Source organism: Hipposideros armiger, unplaced genomic scaffold, assembly GCF_001890085.2.
Source record: "Hipposideros armiger isolate ML-2016 unplaced genomic scaffold, ASM189008v1 scaffold_1772, whole genome shotgun sequence".
Classification (NCBI taxonomy): Eukaryota; Metazoa; Chordata; class Mammalia; order Chiroptera; family Hipposideridae; genus Hipposideros; species Hipposideros armiger.
Genome location: NW_017733122.1, coordinates 72,617 through 82,973, shown reverse-complemented (window position 1 = coordinate 82,973; position 10,357 = coordinate 72,617).

The window sequence follows — 10,357 nt, the reverse complement described above, 5'->3', positions numbered from 1 at the left end:
CATTGCAGCCCTGCTGCAGCCTACACCGTCACCAGTGACTCATAGCAGCCAAGCTCCAGGTTGAGCTGTTGTTCACAATCTTAGCTGTAGAGGGCAGTGTCACTGGCCCTCATTTGGAATCCGAACTGGGGCCCTGCTGCTTAGAGCTCATGTCCCAAGCCAGCTTTTAACTAACGCGCCACTCATAAAAGTTTTTACAAAGCCTTCAAAACTTTTCATGGTTTGTTACCCATTACCCATTTGACCTCATGTCCTAATACAATTTTTTCTACTCACACTGCTCCAGACACTCTGACTTTCTTTCTGATCCATGAAATACCAGGTATGCTGCCTCATCTGAGTCATGCATCCAAGTATAAGTTCTTTATCTTCTTCAAACCTTTGATCAGCCATCTCCTTCTCAGTGAGACCAACATTTCCATACTTTATCTATTAAGTGATTTTTTTCATATATATTTAAACACAAGCATCACTTCATTCGGGCAGCCTACCATGATCCCTTTCTACCCCCCATCATTGAGTATTTTTCCTGTGTCATGTTTCCATAAATCTTTATTGTAGCATTTATCAAAATTATTTTTCACCCTTATTCATACTTCTGAATAGCACTTACCTGGCACATAGCACTCAATACCCTTAGTAAAATGGATTAGGGCACATATGCACATGGAACCCCACACTGTGTGCTAGGCTGAAATATACAGCAGAAGAGAGGTATACAGGAGGTCCCCAACTTACGAACGAGTTCCGTTGCGGGAGAACATTCGTAAGTCAGATTCATTAATAAGTCTGACAAAGTGAGTCTTATACACCTTTGACACAAATAATGTAAAGCATAAAAAAAGCTAAACACACACACAAATACTGTAAATAAACTATTTTTACGTTTACAGTTATCTTTAAATGGTAGTACAGTGCAGTACAACAACTGGCATATAGGGGATTGCATGAAATAAACTGACAAGAAGAGAGTCACTAACTGGAGGAGGGCGGGTAGGTGGGAGATGGTGGAGCTGCTTTTCCTCTTGCTTCCAGACATCCTGGGCTCTGATTGAGCACTGCACTACTGTACACTATCGCACTGTACAGTAAGCACACAGCAGCACAACTGTGCCAATGTCCGCAGACACGTAAGCTACTTCTGTGATTTGTTTGCATCTACGAATGTTTGTAATGTAAGGTCCGTTCGTATCTGTGAAAGTTTGCAACTCGAATGTTCGTAAGTTGGGGACATACTGTCTGGAAAAGAAGTACCAGAGACAGAAAATGTGTGGCAGTTAATTGGAAAAATTACATTATTTTTTCAAGGATTTGGGAAATAAATAATCTTATACAAAACAATGTTTTTATGTAACATGTACTACTTGGAAACCAAAGTATTGTCTGAGGTTGTAAGGAGTGATGTTCTATATGAATAGAATGACTGCCTGGAAAATCCAGTGAAAATTACTCACAGTGTCAGCTAAGATTTACAAAACTTTTCTTTAGCGTTGGCAATTAAATTATCTCATCATTGTACTATGAGATTATATCTACAAAATAGGGAATATAGAGTGGAAAAGTTTAAATGATTCTAATGATTCTGAGTGTCTTATTGAGACACATATACACACAAACACACACATAGTGTATTTTACAGCATGATAAAGAGAAATTTCAGAACTTAGTGTTTACAAACATTTGCTATAGTCTTATTGTATCTTTAAGATACAAAAACTGATCATGACAACTGGTCATCACATAAAAATGCTTTTATAAAACCAATGATGGTGTGTTAAACTGTATGTGCTTGAGAGGTGTTCTTGAAGTATTATAGAGAGAGTTAAGAGATTTCTTATAAAGATAATTTTTGAAGAGATGTTATTTAACTAATGTTTGTTTTTTTAATTTTTGTGGAAGGAAAAATTATCATGAGTTAAATTTTAGCCTTATAAAAGTTTATGCTTCATTGTACTACAAAGATAAACCTTGTAAATAAATGCTCGAAGCCTCTTATATTTTTTAAAATTCTGATAAAATGAACATTTTAAATACATTTATGTTAGTTCCAGACCATTTTCAGATTATGTTCAGTCCATGCCTATAGTGTGGTGACCATCTAAGTCTGGAGTGGATGGATATTATTAAAGACAATTGTGAGATAGCCTGAGATATCTGAGGTAACAGAACCAGGGGAAGAGGTAAAAGCTAACAACAACAAAAACTTTTCATGGCATGTGGTTCTGTGAGGTTTAGTTTTATCTAAAAAGTGAGTTATTATCCTCCTGATAATAATAGTTTAATAATATGCCTGAAAAAGTATAACATTGGAATCAGGGGACAGAATTCTAGTCCTAAATTTCTAAGTGATTTTAGGCATATTAATTAGTTAAGCGCTTTCTGTCTTGATCAAATAATTAAGAGTCCTGAAATGTCTTTCCTAATTTAGACCTTTGGTTATCTTCATGAAGCCTTGTGCTCTCACTTAAGTGTTAGTGTGGTTCCCTCACTGGGCAAACAAAGGGAGAGGGGTGGAGTTACTGCTGAGCATGATGGGTGAGCATAGTATGTGCATGGATTATGCCAAACATGACAGTCACTTCTGAGGTCATTTCCAATTCTATACTTCTGTGATTGTGAGATATAAATCTAATTTAAATAGAATCTATAGGCACAGAAGCAACTCAAACTCAAGCACTGGCATATTAATTAGAGTAATTATCATTTAAAGAGTTATCATTTGTTGAGTGCTTATTCTCAGCTAAGCACTGTGCTACACATATGAGGGTGTGTGTGTATTACATATTATATATACATATGTATGTTTTCCAAGTAAACCATTACAAATATTCCATAAAAGAGGTATTGATTTATAGGTAAGGAAGTTTGGTGGCAACATTGCAAAGTTATCTTCTTCCAAGGATCATATAGATACAATGTGATATTGCTAAGACTTCAACTCACAACTTTGTGACCTTGAAGCTTCTCTAACCAAAGAAGAGATAGTGTGTGGCCACATGGACTGAAATGGAGGAATAGGCACTACAGAGAACACAGTAAGTGGGGAAAGATAGTGAATTCAAGTCCTGCTGATAGCGATATAGACTGGCTGAGATTGCATGGAATACACTTGAAGTGTCCTCCACAGGACTCAACCTTGAGGATGGTTAATTAGGCGGAGTGGCTATTATCCATGAATAAGGAAGGGTAGTGCCTCAGGGCTGTCAGAGAGACAGCAGAGCAATGGTCAGAAAGCTTAGCTGTGTTACCAGATATACCCACACTGAACTCCCAGATTCTCCACTTACTGGTTAGTTGTAAGATCTTACGCACGTTGCTTAGCTTTGTACCTTTACAATGGATCTAGTAATACTGCTGACTCTAGTATTATTATTATGATAATTAAATGACTTGAATCTTTGTAGAGTTTCACTCACTGACTGGCACTAGTGAACATGCCAAATATATGTGTCTGTTTTATTGGTACGGCTACTGTTATTATTATCTCTATGTCATGTGGTTATAAAAGAGAAGGTTTGGGGAGATGGTGGCAGAATGGTAATCATAAAGTGACACTGAAAAGGAATTTGCTTTAAAATATCTCATTTGGGTTAAGATTATAAACTTAAAGTCTAAATTTCCATATTGCAAAATAAATAATCTGCTTTTTAATCATCCCTTGAGATCAGCCATTTAGTTTTTTGTTTGTTTGTTTGTTTGTTTTTTTCTGGCTTCTTTTATTCTTCATGCTCTAGCTTTTGAAAAAAAGACAAGACCTATTCTGGGTTTGAAATTGATATTGCCAGATAGCTAGGACATAAAAATGAACTCTGGAGATGATTGAATAATTCTGTAACATTAATCATATTAAACTAGGAAGAAAAAATATGTGCGCTAAACATATACAAATAAAAATGTAATATATGATGCTATGAAATATACTTGAGAGTTTGCCTGGGTGGAGGTTTTAAATACAGTTTTAAAAAGAAGTTTTTACCAAATTGCTTTGGTCATGAATTTCCCATTCTGTAAATAAGAAATTATGCCCCTAAATGCTGACATCTGAAATTGTTTAATCTGAGGCCCTGTAGGACACTTGCACACTAAAAGTTAGGGGCAAATAGATGACTGCTTATGCCAAATGAATTAATTGCATTAACCAGTTGCTTTTGCTAGTTCACAGACTTTCAATTCAAAAGAACATTTCATAGGTATGGATTAATCATTTGTAAAATGGTTTGAGTCACTTTAATTCTCAGTGTACAATTTGGAGAAAACAGGTTTAGAACAATTATATGTCCTATGTGTTCTCTTATATTTCATTGTATGTATATTCATAATTTCAAATATGACATATCTTATACTCCAGTACACTTTCTCACAAATAGAGTGATTTCCAGTATTTCTTTTAAGTCAAATTATAGTTTTTGAATACTTGGTACAGTTAAACTCTCTATAGCTATCTATGCTTTTTAAAGATCTTCACTGTTATAATTTTAATATCAAATTATAATCAATCTGGGCAGTAATTCTCTGACTGAGCTGAAGAATAAGTTTTCTTTTTGTTGTAGTTTTTGATTTTAAAGGAGAAAATGTAATAATTAATGCATTTGTACTACATATGATGGTATATTATTTATTTCAGTATGGTACATATTCAGTCTGTACTTTTCCACGATTATCAAGGGAAATATAATTGTTGTTACACAGGCAGTATTGTCTTCTAAGTGAGCTAAAATATAATGCCCAGTGGTACAAGGAGACAGGGTCATAACAAAAAACAGTGTTTTTACCTTAGCTGATATAGCCAAGATCCTGACCCAGGCCTTGCATATGCAGTAATACCTTGGTTTGCAAGCATAATTCGTTCCAGAAACAAACTACTCATATTGCAAGACATTGCTTGTTTACCAAGTTAAAGTGCATTATTAGGTTTGTGCAAAAGTAATAGCGATTTTAGCCATCGTAATAGAAATTAGGTTTGCCAACATAATAGAAACGTTTGCTCGTCTTGCGTAACACTCACAAACCAAGTTTCTTGCAATCCAAGGTTTTACTGTACATTTTTTAATTAAAGTTTATTAGGGTGACAATGGTTAGTAAAGTTACATAGGTTTCCGGTGGACAATTCTGTAATACATGACAAACGCATATACTTTCATAACATATGTTCTCTTGGATGCTTTTGTCCTTCCATGGAAATTTTATTGCATTAACTGGAACATATTCACTTCATGATTCATAACTGGACTTATTTTATGACCATACAGACATGAATTAAACAAACTGGGTTTCACTACCTGATTCTAGAAGTAATGGATTCTTCAAATCAAATACATGGACCGTAAGCTTTCCTTTCAATTACAGGATAAATCATCTAGCTTAATATTTAAACTATACGGCCCACCATCAAGGCAATAAACATTCATATTATCATGAATGTTGTTCAGAAAAACCCATGGATTGAATCATTGAATAATGAAGAGAAGCACTAAAGGCTGATACAAGGTTAATTCATGATATTTCATGAGTATTTAATTTTTCACCATATTCAATATAAAACAGATTGGAAAGGCCTAGATATCATCAGATTTAATCAGCTTGTACAGAAAAATTGTCCATGTGTATGATGAGAGAAAACTCTAAGTAGGATACTTGGATATCTTTTAATTTAGAAAAGGTAATATGTTTTATTATCAACAAACAAATGCTAAAATTTGTGTCATGGTTTTTAGTGTGTTAGCATTCATCAACAGATTTCCCCTTTCATACAATTTTCCATGGTAAATTCATTCTCAAAAACATAGATTTCTAGCTTTATTCTAGACTTGCAAAATGATTATAAACATTAATTTTGCTTATGAAGATATAAAATAATTATACATTTTTTTTAAGATTTTTTTTTAATTGGGAAATTGGGGGGATGGGAACAGTGCTGGGGAATTGGGGGAAGGGGAACAGACAAGTTGCTGCCGTTTTGTTCTTCAGTCTAGTTGTGGAGGATGTTGCTTCACTGGCCCAAGTTGGCACCATCATTGCACTCTCCCCGGGGGAGGCAGATCAGTCGCCGGCTTCTGGGCGGCCACTCACGGTGGCAGCTGGCTGCTCACACTGGCTGCTGTCTACACATGGTAGCCCATGGCAACCCACTGCCACAGGGGCTGCAGCCTACGCTGTCACCAGCCACTCACAGCAGCCCAGCTCCAGGTTGTGCTGTTGTTCAGCCTCTTAGCTGTAGAGGGCAGTGTCACTGGCCCTCATATGTGGGATCCAAACCAGGGCCCTCTGGCATCCCAAGCCAGTTCTTAACCATCATGCCACTCGGCCGGCCCTAATTATACATTTTTATAGCCAATTAACCCATGAAAATACGTTGAAAATGTTTGCAAGGCATAGTGTTAAGTTTGGGTACTCTGAAAGAATTATGTAGAAGTTCATTTTTTCACTGTTTTATAATCCATCCATCTCCTGGATTTTTTGGCCTTAATGCTTTCACCAATTGAAGGCATAATAAAAGTACCAGAAGATTTATCATTTAAAGTTAAAAAGTCACTTAATTTGATTTAACTTAATTTCTATTTTGTGCTGTTCTACTGTACAAATTCATTGAGAACTGGATTCATCAAACATATTTCATAGCTGATGTTTCCTTATGAAGAATTTAAATTGTGAAAGACTGTTTAAAAACATCATTTGTTCATAAAACCAAACTGACATAATAAAACAGTTATACACAGTATTTGCTGGTGTCAAGATTAACTCTTGTTCAGATAGATATATTTTGTTTGTCTCTATGAAAAAGTAAGGATAATGTATGATAGTAGAGAAGGTACAATGCTTAATTCAAACCTATTTTATACCAATTTTTCCCTATCTTTCAATGTATTATTTTTAATTGTGCTCATTTTAACGGCAGAAATTTTCCTTGGTAACGTCCAAATCTTTATCTACTTAAAATTTTGATGAAATGGAAAATATGGAACCAAAAATCAAGTGTTTTTGTGCACACACAAACACATACATACACGCACGCGCATGTGCGCTCTCTCACGCGCTCTTGTGCGTATCATATACACATGACTATTGACATGCTCTGATCATCTAAATTGACTCACATTTGTTTCTTTGGGAGAGCAACACTGCTCAGCATTTTAAGTATATATTTGAAATTATAGAGATATTATAAATATCCAGTAAAATTAATTAAGATAAAGCTTTAAAATTACCTGTAATCTGTAATGATTTATTACTGTAGAGGAATCTAATTAAATTAAAATTTAAGGGGAAGAAACAACCTCTGCTTTGAGAGATACTGTGGATTCTATTATTTGAGATAAATATTCATCCTTACTTAGATTGTAGAAGACTTTGAAGAATTGCTGAAATCATGTGGCATTTATTTTAGTGGAGGTTCAGTTAGATAAACAAAATGCTCAGATTGTGATTTACCATTGTCCATGGCTTTGGGCTCATGTGTCAGTCCATTCCAAACCAAAATGAGCCTCATGTTTCAGTTACTGTATCTCAAGCGCATCCATGTAGCCAAAATGGAAAAAAAATATATGACCACATCACTGCAGAATGTCTTTCCATGAATATTCTGCAAGATTCAAGTAATTTAACTTGTAAAACTGGAATGAATTTAGCTTAACTATTTTATCTTAGGAAGCCACATCATTTGTAGAGGAATAATTGTGAAATAAACAATAATGAAATCAACTTGCTTTACTTGAGCATAACAAATATTCCATGCTACACTTTTGAATACATTGGTTATATTTATATATATGTTCTTCAGTATATTTAAAATTTTAAGTATATTTTCTAACTTTACTATTAGTTATAAAGTATATCAGTTCTAATCTTAGAAATAAAGCAGGAAGTAATATTAGTTATCATACATTTTTACCCAATTTAAGGATATTCTGATCTTCTAAATTCTAGAGGAGGTGGTAATATCTTATCCTAAACTATGGGAAGGAGGTCAGTATTAGACTTGATCATTTTTTAATTGGATATATTAATAATCAACACCATTGAACAATTAATGAATGCCTAAATATGTGCCAGACATCATATAAGCAATCACCACACATGACTAAGTTATTTAATGACATAATGGGAATGAATATGTCTTAATTATATTTTTAGATCCAGTGTTCAGTACTGTTCATGTCACGTAGGTCTGGTTTATTATATATTTTGAATGAATAAATATGTGAAGGATATATAACCTAAATAATTTTACCCTTCATTTATAAATATCATATACATTTTTGAACTTATTTCAATATTTGAGCTTACGTGATCCTGTTAAAAATATAGCTGTAGAGAAATATTTAATATATTTATCAATGATATTCTTGTTCTGTGATATTATTTTCTAATATTAGAATAAGCCTTATTGCTTTCAGCAATCTAAACATGTTCTAATTAGCCAACTATTAAAAATTTTTAAATAGGATCTTTCTCCTTTTTCTGTTTGCGAACATTCAAGAGGTGTTGCCAAATTATAGACTTCACAGTTTAAAATCTGTTTCCATTGTATTGGTTTTTAAACCCAATGCTTATTTTTTATACTGAGCAGATATTTTAAATACGAAGATAAATATGTTGACATAGTTGGATTTTGATATAAATGTTATTTGATTTATTTTGAGTTGTAATTTTCTTATAATGTGTTGTGTTGTTTTTCTTAATAAATACATCTTTTAAAGTAGTAGACTAAACTACCTTATGGGTACCTTGTTTTGAAAAATCTAAAGAAAAGTTTGACTTAACTTATGTCCTCTGGTAATTCATATATGATAGAACTGTGGTAAAAATCCTGTTGATAGTGATTTTCTGTCATTTTTAATAAAGCATAATTGGATAAATTCGATAACTTTTGGAGGTTAATTATATCTTGAACACTATAGACAGGAACAGTCTGTGCATTTTTATTTTCATTTTCTTTTTAATATGTGGATATTTAAAATGGTATATGCATTTTAATTCTAAAGGGGAGAATTATAATATTCTAAATTACAAAAATAATATTTTCTACATTGTTTTGTTTTTTTAATTTTTCTTGGTGACCATGCTCCTGGAGTGTCGACTTTGAATTGTAAAAATAATTTGCTTAGGTATCCCAAGGGTGATGGATCTTTCAGGGTAAAATATTTTGAAAACATTAAAAGTAATTTAATTGACAATTAAAAATGTGAAAAATATCCTATTAGGTTGTTGGAAAGGTCATGATGTATTTTTTCCTATGTTTTTCGTTGCAAAAATGTGTCATGACTTTTCCAACAACCCAATAAATTGTCAGTTTAACCAATTTGGTAATTTTGAAGGCTTAAAAAAGGTCTTAATCAGATTATGCAGCACTTTTCCACAATTTAACAAATGAAGGCCTCTATTCATTTGAATATTGATGACATGCTTTTTCTGGTTTGATTTAAAAACTGTATTTTCGGAGATGTCATTAATATCCTTGTATTTGAAGTAATAAATATGAGACCCAGAATGTTGGTAGCTTCTGCAAGACTAATAAAGTAGCTAGAGTAGATGTAATACATATTATGTTTTACTTGCCTGGATTAAATATTTAAATAATTCAGGTTAACCAGCTTTTATTAAGTTCCTGCTATGTCTTTTAGACCCTGAGTACACAAATGTACTGTTTACACCAATAACTACTAATGACTATGTACTCAGTACAAGGGACTATATTCTCATATGATGAAAATCAAATGAACAGACCTCGTTTTCCAGAATGTTTATATGAGGTGGGAACAGATGAAAATTCATACACATAAAATTATGACAAAAATTCTGCTGTCTGCCATGAGGGAATCATTAATAAGTGGTTCAAAGTTCTAAAGGATGTGGAAAAAAAAATGTAATCATGCGGATCTGCACAAGCATCATAAAAAAGGTAGCACTTAAAATGAGCTGGGAAACATGGATTAGCATAGAAATTACTAAAAATAGTTTCCTTCCCTCCAAAGGATTCCCAAAATTTCCTTATGAAACATGTCAAAGTAGTATGCATTTTTTTTTCTTTCTACTCCTTGCCCAACTTAAATGGACTTGCATAGCATTTTCCAAATACTGTTTAGGCAACGTACAAGGATCACGTGAAACTACTTTGCTCCAGAAGCTTCCTTTATTTTGAATGAAATGCATCATGTTGGAATTTAGAGAAATTTTGCTACTTACTTAAACACTTATTTGTTAAATCTTGTCATAATTAAAATGTAGAAAGTCAATTTTTAAAATTTTTTTATTATTGTTTACTTCTTGTCTTCTCAAATATGTTGTAACTTCAGGGTATGGAGTACAACTGTTTCGTTCTCACCACAGTGCAAACCTTCCTTGCCACAGTGCTTTACAG